The sequence below is a fragment of the Colossoma macropomum genome, unplaced genomic scaffold, assembly GCF_904425465.1.
Source record: "Colossoma macropomum unplaced genomic scaffold, Colossoma_macropomum, whole genome shotgun sequence".
In the NCBI taxonomy this organism is placed as follows: Eukaryota; Metazoa; Chordata; class Actinopteri; order Characiformes; family Serrasalmidae; genus Colossoma; species Colossoma macropomum.
The window spans coordinates 29,129,896-29,140,919 of NW_023494794.1; positions in this window are offsets into that span (position 1 = coordinate 29,129,896).

Consider the following 11,024-nt stretch of genomic DNA (forward strand, 5'->3'; position numbering starts at 1 on the left):
CTGCTTTTGAGTTTTAGTTTCTTCTCAGTCGTTCTTCTTCATGTTCTAAGGGAAGTTCTCCTTTTGAGTCTGGGTTTCTCTCTGTGGTTTTTTTCTGATGTTCTTAGGGGAGTTCTTCTTTTGAGTTTTGGTTCCTCTCAGTGGTTTTCCCTGTTGTTTTTAGGGGAGTTCTTCTTTTGAGTCTTGGTTCCTGTCAGTGGTTCTCCCTGTTGTTCTTAGGGGAGTTCTTCTTTTGAGTCTTGGTTCCTCTCAGTGGTTCTCCCTGTTGTTCTTAGGGGAGTTCTTCTTTTGAGTCTTGGTTCCTCTCAGTGGTTCTCCCTGATGTTCTTAGGGGAGTTCTTCTTTTGAGTCTTGGTTCCTCTCAGTGGTTCTTCATGTTCTTAGAGAGGTTCTACTGTTGAATCATGGTTCCTCTCAGTGGTTCTCCCTGATGTTCTTAGGGGAGTTCTTCTTTTGAGTCTTGGTTCCTCTCAGTGGTTCTTCATGTTCTTAGAGAGGTTCTACTGTTGAATCATGGTTCCTCTCAGTGGTTCTCCCTTGAACTCCATGGTCTGTGTAACGGAAGCAGTGTTGAGAGCTGCAGGTCTGAACTGAGAGTGATGAAGTTGTTATTGTCAGTCACTCTTACTGATCTGACCAGCTCACAGTCCAGATGTTCAGATGGACGTCTGCACTTCTGCGGTGACTCATTAAACCCTTCATCCCGCTGCTCCGATGTGCTGCTAGCCTCTGAAAACCCAGAACATTTCAGGAAAAGAGGCACTGCAGGAGTGAAGAACCCATCAGAGAGAGGCAGAGCGTGGAAAAGCCCAGAGATCCACTCTGACGTCCAGCGTTCTCTCTGTCCGAATCCAGCACTGTGAGACCTGTTTACTTCCTCTTCAGCTCCGGCTTCACTGCAGGAGGAGATCTTTATTAAACTCGCTGTGGGCCGCTGTGTTTGTTTGTGTTTGTAAACTGACGTTCTCTTGGGAACCTCACACACAACATCATCAGCACGAGGAGATTTACAGGAACAGAGTCGTCATCACAGAAACACCACAGAGCAGCGACCGCACTCACTACTTACTGCAGTCCTTATTATTCACTCCTGTACTTACTGTTTAATTCTAAACATTAAAGAGAGAAAGAAAGAAAATATAATTAATAAAGGAATCAATGATTGAATAAAAATGAAAGAGAAATAGTAGAGAGAGAGAGAGAGAGCAAGAGAGAGAGAGAGAGAGAGAGAGAGAGCAAGAGAGAGAGAGAGAGAGAGAGAGAGAGATAGTATAGAGAGAGAGAGTGTACATATGTCACATGTCTCTATATGTGTGTGTGGATAAAGCTGTGATTTAGTAGATAGTAGAGAGAGAGAGAGAGAGAGAGAAAGAGAGAGAGAGAGAGAGAGAGAGAGAGAACACCATCAGTGAAATATAATGCAGTATATATAGTTGAATATATAATATTTAATATATAATATATAACACTGTTAATACATGTGAAATTACATTGATGGAATATCTTGGTGAATTGTGAGTGTATGAACTATGTGTGTGTGTGTGTGTGTGTGTGTGTGTGTGTGTGTGTGTGTGTGTGTGTGTGTGTGACTGTTTGATAGACTGATGTATATTACACAGTTTAGAAACAGTCATGTGATACGATCATACCAATAAAGCATTCTTGAATTGAAATGAAATTAAATGAGAGGGAGAGAGAGAGATAGATAGATAGTTGAGAGATAGAGAGAGAGATAGTAGAGAGAGAGCGATAGTAGAGAGAGATAGTAGAGACAGACAGCGAGAGAAAGAGATAGTAGAGAGAAAGAGAGAGAGAGAGACAGTGAGAGAGATAGAGATAGTTGAGAGGTAGAGAGAGAGATAGTAGAGAGAGAGAGAGTGAGAGAGAAAGAGAGAGATAGTAGAGAGAGAGAATGAGAGAGAGAGAGAGATAGTTGAGAGATAGAGAGAGAGAGAGATAGTAGGTGAGGACAGGAGAAGGACATTGAGCAGGACCAAGACCCTTCACTCTATACCTCCATTACCCTGATAAAGGAACACTTTACACGACTGGAGGTAGAGCTTGTACACCTTGGTCCTCAAGATGGTCCTCAAACAGGAACAGGACAAAGAGCTGAAGCACGAGAGAGACGCCTACAGAAAAGAGCTGGCTGAACTGAAAGAGCAGGTCAGAGAACTACAGAAGGACAGGGAGAAGGACAGGGACAGCTACAGGAAGGAGATGGCTGCACTGAGAGAGGAGCTGAGACAGAGAGACAGCACAGTGCAGAGTCTGAGAGAACAGCTACTCTCCTCCAATCAGCAACAGAGTCTTCTAACAGCAGATACCTCCACCCAGACTAACCCGTCCCCCCAGCTTCAGCCTCCACCTTCAACCTCAACCTCCACCAGCTTGCAGAAGCCTCCTCCACCTTCTACCCCCACAAGCTCACGGCAGTCTCCTCCCAGCCAACAAGCACATCTAGAGCCCAGTGTCCAAGACACAAACAGAGAAAGAAGAACCACAGACCAGCTGGACATTCTGCACTTCTAATAGACTCCAACGGAAAATTTATCGATGAGAAAAAACTCCTCCCCAGGCACAGAGTGGCTAAACTCTGGTGCCCTTCTACACGAAAAGCACTGGAATTACTCACAGAGGCAACACTAGGGTCACCAAGCCACATCATAATACACACAGGGACAAATGACCTCAGAGCTCAGCGTCCACCTATTCAAAGAATTAGTTCGTGTTTGCTAAAACATTGAAAGACGTCACACTGACCCACAATGTCACCACACTCCAGCGCAAAGCTGGACAAAACCCAAACACACGGCCATTGAGACGCACCCCAAGACCTGCAGATGGAGCAACTCCACAAGCCCTCCATCTGAGACCTCGACACCACGCCCCTCACTATCCAGAACAGCCAGCTAGGCAGACGAGGCACCGTAACAACCTCAGCCTCCCGCCAGCACCAGCACCTATGGCAGGAACACACACTGCACCACTGCCCCAGGGCCCAGCTCCACCTTCCCAACAACTCCAGACCAGGCCTGGAGTACTGACCTACGCTCAGGCTGTCAGTGGACCAGCAAACCCTAATAACTCTGAGCTCAGAGACATACAGCAGATGCTCAGCCAAGTCTGCACTTGTCTAATGGGACATGGTCTGTGGTAAGAATCACATTACCATAAAGGTAAAGGACATTAACAGTTAATGTTAGTTTAAAAAAATAAATAAATAAAATAAATTGTATATGACTCAATTTAAGTTCAGTGAGTAAGACATCAAATTCTATTTTCAAAGATTCATTATAACTTTATTTTATTTATTTGCAATAATTTTCCCATTTCAAAAACATGAATAGCAACACACTTCAGCTTGTACAGAATGACATCTTTTCACATTTCTGTATGGAATATTCAAGGTTTAAACTCCTCTTTATTTGGTTTAAAAAGTAGAAACCCTGATTTTTTGAAGGAAGTAGGAAATGTTGATATATTAATTTTGCAGGAAACATGGTGTAGAGGAGACGAGCCCACTGGTTGTCCCCCAGGCTACAGGGAGTTAGTGGTCCCCTCCACCAAGTCAAAAGGAGTGACTCAGGGGAGAAACTCAGGGGGGGGTGCTCATATGGTTTAAATCAGAACTAACCAATTCCATTGAAACAATAAAACAAGGACAAAATAATTTGTGGTTAAAAATTAGTACGCAATTAATCTCAACACCTCAAAATCTATTCCTCTGTGCAACATATATCCCTCCTTTAGAATCCCCCTATTTCAACGAAGAAACCTTCCCAAACCTAGAAAATGAAATCAGCCATTTCCAAAAACAAGGCCATGTAATTATCTGTGGCGACCTAAACGTGAGAACAGGAGAGCAACCAGACTTCATCAGCACTCAAGGTGATCACTTTATAACAGGAGATCATATTAATTTCCCCTCGTACTCCCCCAGAGAAAACTGTGACAAATCAGTAACGCACATGGGAAGAACCTACTGCAGCTCTGTCGAAGCCTGGGTCTGTACATCGTAAACGGACGGCTGCGAGGGGACTCCTTCGGTCAGCTCACCTACAGCTCAGCTCTAGGCAGCAGTACGGTGGACTATGCCATAACCGATCTGGACCTAACTTTCCTGAAAGCCTTTACAGTCAAGCCATTAACACCCCTCTCTGACCACAGCCAAATCACTATATACCTGAAAAGAACAGCTACAAATGATAATCGGCAAAAACCCAACCAAATATACAAACTCAGACCACCCCTCAGGTGGGCTCAGGACTGCACCGAAAAATATCTCCATGCCATCAGCAGCCAAGATATCCAGACACTTCTTGACTCCTTCCTGTCAAACATCTACCCCCAAAATAGAGAGGGAGTCGACGTGGCTGTGGAAAACCTCAACAGAATTTTTAATCATGCCACACAAATTATAAATCTGACTGCTAAGTAAAACAAATCAAAGAGCTCTCAGCCAACAAATGGTTTGATCAGGACTGCAAAAAAAAGAAGCAAGAAGTTAGAAATGTATCCAATCAGAAACACAGAGAACCACATAATCAGGAACTGCGCACAAAATACTGTGAGATACTTAAAGAATATAAATGTATACTGAAAACAAAGAAGCACAAATACATGCAAAATCAAATAAATAACTTAGAGAAATCACTCAACTCCAATTCATTATGGGACCACTGGAAATCGCTAAACAGAAAAAAACAAGATGATATAGCAATTAGAGATGGGGATAAATGGAGAAACCATTTTGAAAAATTATACAGAACACCATCGGTAAATATAGAGCAACAAAAAATATCTGGAAAATTAGAAATTCTTGATAAAACAATTAAGGATTATCAAAATCCACTGGACTTCTCCATCACAATAGAAGAATTAGAGGAAAAACTCAGAGGCCTCCAACCCAGAAAAGCCTGTGGTACAGATGGCATCTTAAATGAGATGCTAAAAAACACAGACCCTAAATTCAAATGGGCTATTCTAAAACTTTTCAATCTTATTTTAAATGTAGGCCATTTCCCCACAGTCTGGAATGAGGGGCTCATCACCCCCATATTTAAATCTGGAGACAAATTTGACCCAAACAATTACAGAGGAATTTGCGTGAACAGTAACCTGGGAAAGGTCTTCTGCAGCATCCTCAGCACTCGGATAACGAACTTTCTAAAAGAACATAATGTTCTAAGCAAAAAACAAATTGGCTTCTTACCAAATCATCGAACATCTGACCACATTTTCACTCTTCACACACTAATCGATAAATACGTAAACCAAAATAAGGGCAAAATCTTTGCGTGTTTCATAGACTTTCAAAAAGCTTTTGACTCGATCTGGCATAACGGACTATTTCATAAACTTATTGAAAGTGGGGTGTATGATGTTATTAAATCAATGTATTCTCACAGTAAATGTGCAGTGAAGATTGGAACAATCAGAACTGGGTTCTTTCCACAGTCGTGAGGAGTGAGACAGGGCTGCAGCCTGAGCCCCACCCTGTTTAACATATACATCAACGAACTGGCTGAAAAACTCGACCAGTGTAGTGAAATACCCGGCCTCTCTATGGGAGACACAACAATTAAATACCTCCTCTATGCAGATGACCTCGTCCTGCTGTCACCTACCAGAGAGGGGCTTCAACAAAATTTAGAAATCTTGGACAACTTCTTTTCAATTCAAAAAATTGGGCTTTGAAAATAAACCGTCAAAAAACCAAAATAGTAATTTTTCAAAAGAGGTCTAAAAATGAAGGGAATTATATTTACACAATTGACAACACCGACATCAAACAATCTAAAACATACACTTATCTGGGCATTATTATTAGCTCCACAGGAGGTTTTGACTTGGCTGTGAAGGAACTCGGGGGAAAAAGCCAGGAGAGCTCTTTTCACTATTAAAAAATCAATCAAATTTGAAATACCAATCACAATCTGGCTAAAAATCTTCAAATCAGTAACTGAACCAATTGCACTATATGGCAGTGAGGTATGGGGACCCCTGACAAAAAACAATTTTACAAATTGGGACAAACATCCAACTGAAGCCCTGAACACAGAATTCTGCAAAAACATCCTCCATGTGCAGAGAAAAGCACCCAATACTGTGTGCAGGGCTGAATTAGGACAGTATCCACTCCTATTAAACATTCAAAAAAGAGCTCTAAACTTCTGGAAACACATAAAATCCAGTGACCCCCAGTCACTCCACTATAACGCACTGGCTAGTCAGGAGCTGAACATCGACAGGAGTCCCCTGAGCCAGCTGGTCCTGAGTCTCAGTGACCTACAACCAAATGATATCACTAACACCAATCAGTCTGACCGCACACTCGCCCAGAAAATCAGACCCAATCAGATTATCACCAAATAAAAACAAAACTACATCACCCACTGGACTGAGACCGCACATCAACAGCACAAGCTTCAGTGCTATTCGGCCATAAATCGAGATTATACTTTAGCACCGCACCTCACAGCAACTACAGACAGAAAACTGAGGAGAGTGCTGACCAAGTACAGACTCAGTGAGCACAGCCTGGCCATCGAAACTGGCCGGCGCAGACAGACCTGGTTACCCAGAGAGGCCAGACTGTGCTCCCACTGTGAGTCTCAGTGGTGGAGACGGAGCTGCACTTCCTCACAGAGCTGCTCGAGATACGACTCCATTAGAAAGGAGTTCTATGGGAAGGTGAGCAGCGTCTGTCCTGAGTTTCAGCTCTGCAGTGACTCTGAGAAGCTGCCGTACGTGTTGGGAGAAAAGACAAAGTTGATCACACACGCAGCCAGATACGTGACCGCCTGTCACAACCTGAGGGACGACCAATGAGAAACTGATAGTTTTTTATTGATTATTATATATCTATGAAATTTGTCTTGACCCTTTTATTTTCCCTTTCTTTCTTTTTTTTTTGATTACTAATAACCCTGTAAATAACGTATTTTCTAATGTTCTATTATGATCTATTATATCATCTTTTTCTTATTTTTTATGTGTTTCTTATTAACTGCTTTGGCAACAGTGTATTTCATTACATTCATGCCAATAAAGCACTATTGAACTTCATCAGAGACGCTTTTCTGCCCAAATTTACTAATAAAACCCCCTCCTTCCCCAAACTGACCGACTCCTTCCCCAAACTGACCGACTCAGAGAAAATGAAAATTTTACTGGGAGAAAATGTAGAAACAATAAGTTTAGCAGGACACTTTATTCAGAACTGCCACATGATCAGAGAGGAAAATGTAACATAGCACTTCAGTTATGTAATTAATATTTCTAATTCCTGATGTTCAAAATGTATTACATTTTTCATATGCACCTTGTTTGTTTTATTTATTTATTTTTAATTATTATTATTATTATTATTATTATTATTATTATTATTATTATATTGTATTTTATTTTATTACATTTGGCATGTCCATACTCATTCTATGCTGTATTACCATATTTATTTATTTATTTATTTTTTTTCCCTATTTATTTTCTATTCATTTTTTTTTCCTATTCATTTATATTTTAATAATAATTCAATTTAAGATGTATTTACAGCTTTGGCAACATAGGTCTGTCATGCCAATAAAGCATATTTGATTTGATTTGATTTGATTTGATTTAGTAGAGAGAGAGATAGTTGAGAGATAGAGAGAGACATAGTAGAGAGAGAGATAGTAGAGAGAGAGAGAGAGAGAGAGAGAGAGAGAGACAGTGAGAGAGAGAGAGATAGTTGAGAGATAGAGAGAGAGATAGTAAAGAGAGCGATAGTAGAGAGACAGTGAGAGAGAGAGAGGGAGATAGAGAGAGAGAGAGAGAGAGAGAGAGAGAGAGAGAGAGAGAGAGAGAGAGAGAGAGAGAGAGAGATGAGGGTGTTTTTCAGTCAAGGTTCAGCTCTTAAGTGCAGAATCTCTGACTTAAGCTGTTTGGTCAGAAGTCCTTTTGAGTGCTCCGTAACCATGGCGACTTGTCCAAACACAAACAGCAGCTTGTCAGAACACAGAGAGAGAGAGAACCCACATCACTGTAGTTACAGTCATTAGTGTTCAATGTCATCACTGATAGCCAATTAATAATCAAACTGAAGCACATGTAGTGATGTAGTATCATTACTGAGCTTTATTCTACCGTCTGCTGCCGAAAACTGACGGGGTGCTTAAATATAACACTTAAAGCAACAGTTAAACAACAGCTGACCAGGGTAAAAGTACAGAAATGAACATTGATATTATTATTATTATTATTATTATTAGTAGTAGTAGTAATAGTAGTAGTAGTTGTAGTAGTAGTGCCATTATTAATCCTTATTACAGTTTAAGGTTTGAAATATCCATCTACAGCCACCAGGGGGCACTAAACTAATACAAATAAAACTGCAGAGTCACTTTCTCAGCGGTGACTCTCAGCTTTAGTATATAAACGTTTTATAATGGAAATACTGAAGCCAATATTCTGTGTGTCTACTACTGTATAATAATGCATCATCAGTGCATCTGACTGCATCGGTGCTAATTATTACACTGTAATAGAGAGCATTGTAGTGTAAATTCAGAAAACAGAAAGAGATAACAGTATAGAGGATGCTACAGTGTAGTGGTAGGCTTTAAAAAACTATTTTATCAATGTTTAATCATTTCCTATACAGACTTATGGCACCTAACAATTCTGCAACTGGCACATCACAGTAGCCACTAACTGGCCACTTTATTGGAAACACCTGCCTTTTAGTTTAACTAACTGGCCACTTTATTAGAAACACCTACCTTGTGCTTCCACTAACTGGTCACTTTATTAGAAACATCTACCTTGTGCTTCCACTAACTGGCCACTTTATTAGAAACATCTACCTTGTGCTTCCACTAACTGGCCACTTTATTAGAAACACCTACCTTGTGCTTCCACTAACTGGCTGCTTTATCAGAAACACCCCTCTCTGTGCTTCCACTTCCTGGCCACTTTATTAAAAACATCCCCCTTTTGCTTCCACTAACTAGCCACTTTATTAGAAACACCTACCTCTGTGCTTCCACTTCCTGGCCACTTTATTAGAAACACCTACCTCTGTGCTTCCACTAACTAGCCACTTTATTAGAAACACCTACCTCTGTGCTTCCACTTCCTGGCCACTTTACTAGAAACATCCCCCTTGTGATTCCACTAACTGGCCACTTTATTCAGAAATATTACAGACTTAAAAGAAATTCCACCAAAATTTCTGCATATTTAATTGGCTTAAGCTGTAAACAGAGTGGTTCAGAGTGGTTTGGTGTGAAATGCTCTGTTCTAGATAAACTTGATCTAACTCTGACCGAGTCAGAATTGTTCACAGTGGTGGTGATAGGAACCAGACGTCCACCTCTAAAAGCTCCCTCACAGAAAGTTCCTACATGAAATGGTTATGAATTCACTGCCTGATGACTGAGACACTGTTTTATGAGAGTTTAGAGAACTTAAACTCCATTCATGGTGGAGGGATACATGCAGGGCGCTGTGAGGCAAAATAGTCCCCAAAGAAAACTTATTATTTCAGATTTTCCACTATTTTCATCATCAACATTCCATATAAACTCAGAAGACTCGTGTAGGTTTACTGGTGGTTCTGGATAGTAAATAAAATGTCTATATTTGTGTTGTAGTCATGGCGACCCCTGGTTCCTATCACCACTACTGTAAAGACATCTGAACCATTTCACACCAAACCACTCTGAATCTCTCTGTTTACTTTTTAGACACTAAATTTCTAAGCAAAAATAAATACATCAAACTCATCTGGGTGATTTTTGTAATCAAATTTATTGTTTTTATTGGACAGCACATCGTCAGTGGACACAGAGGAACAGGTTGGAAATGACAGAACTGACACGGTCACTGTGTTCAGGACACGAAAGTTCTAAAATTGTCCCCAAAAAGAGGCTTAAAAAAAAAAAACAGGAGAAGATTCGTCACCAGAGTCATGTGACCAGAATCATGATACAATGACAACAGCAGAGCATGCAGGCTGAAGGCTGAAGACTTCGGAAAAGTTCAGTTCATGTCAAAGAGATTTTTTTTTCATTCTTTTATTCAGTTTTTTTTTAATATTGACTTCAGTGATGAACCAAAGGAGATATTTTAGCAAGCACACAGATCAGAGCCTAAAGACAAACTGACCCCAAACTGACCCCTAAACTACAGAACAGTATCCTAATCTCAATCTACACACCAGACCCAGGAAGCTTCCGCTTTACAAAGTCAGAAAGAGTTAAAAATATTTATTTACAAGAGTAAATTCTGCCGGCTTTTCACACGGCCGGAGATTTTGTGGCTGGAGTAAAGACCCTGTCGAGCAGCAGGACTGAGGCGGAGCTGCGCTTCCAACAAAAGAAATGCAGCTTCCTTTTGGAGTTACATTTGTTTTCCAGTTGCATGAAGATGAAAAACAAAACAACAAGACAAAAGAGTTTTTCCACATCAGCTCGCACAGATTTTTATGGATTTCCATGAAGAAATTTTAAACAAAAAAAAATGTATATATATTTCATGCTAATTCTCGCAAATTTTGCAAAATTTCAAAATTTTGAACAAAAAAATTCTCAGCTTCTGACAAACTTTGGGTGGCATAAAATACATAAATAAGAATATATATATTTTTAATGAAATAAAATAAAATAGTGTCAAAAATGCATTTTGTTTTATTTTAGTGATAAAATTTAGCTAAACTAAAAATTTTAGTGAAGCTACTTTGAATTCATATTGTAGCTTCAAATATTTCATACAGAAATCAATAATTCATAGCAGTGACAGAAAGATTACAACATTGAGTCTAAATTTCCAAAAACAAACAAAACAAACCTCTTGAAACATCACATTTTGATGTTTAATTTAATACATTTAATATTTTGTTTAACATTAAAAGACAATTAATCAATCATAAATAAAAAGAAATTTTGAGCACAATTTTCAAATTTTGCATGGTTGCATGGATAAAAGTAGATATTTGTGCTTGAATTTAAAACTTCACCCTAAATTAATGTGGGAATTTA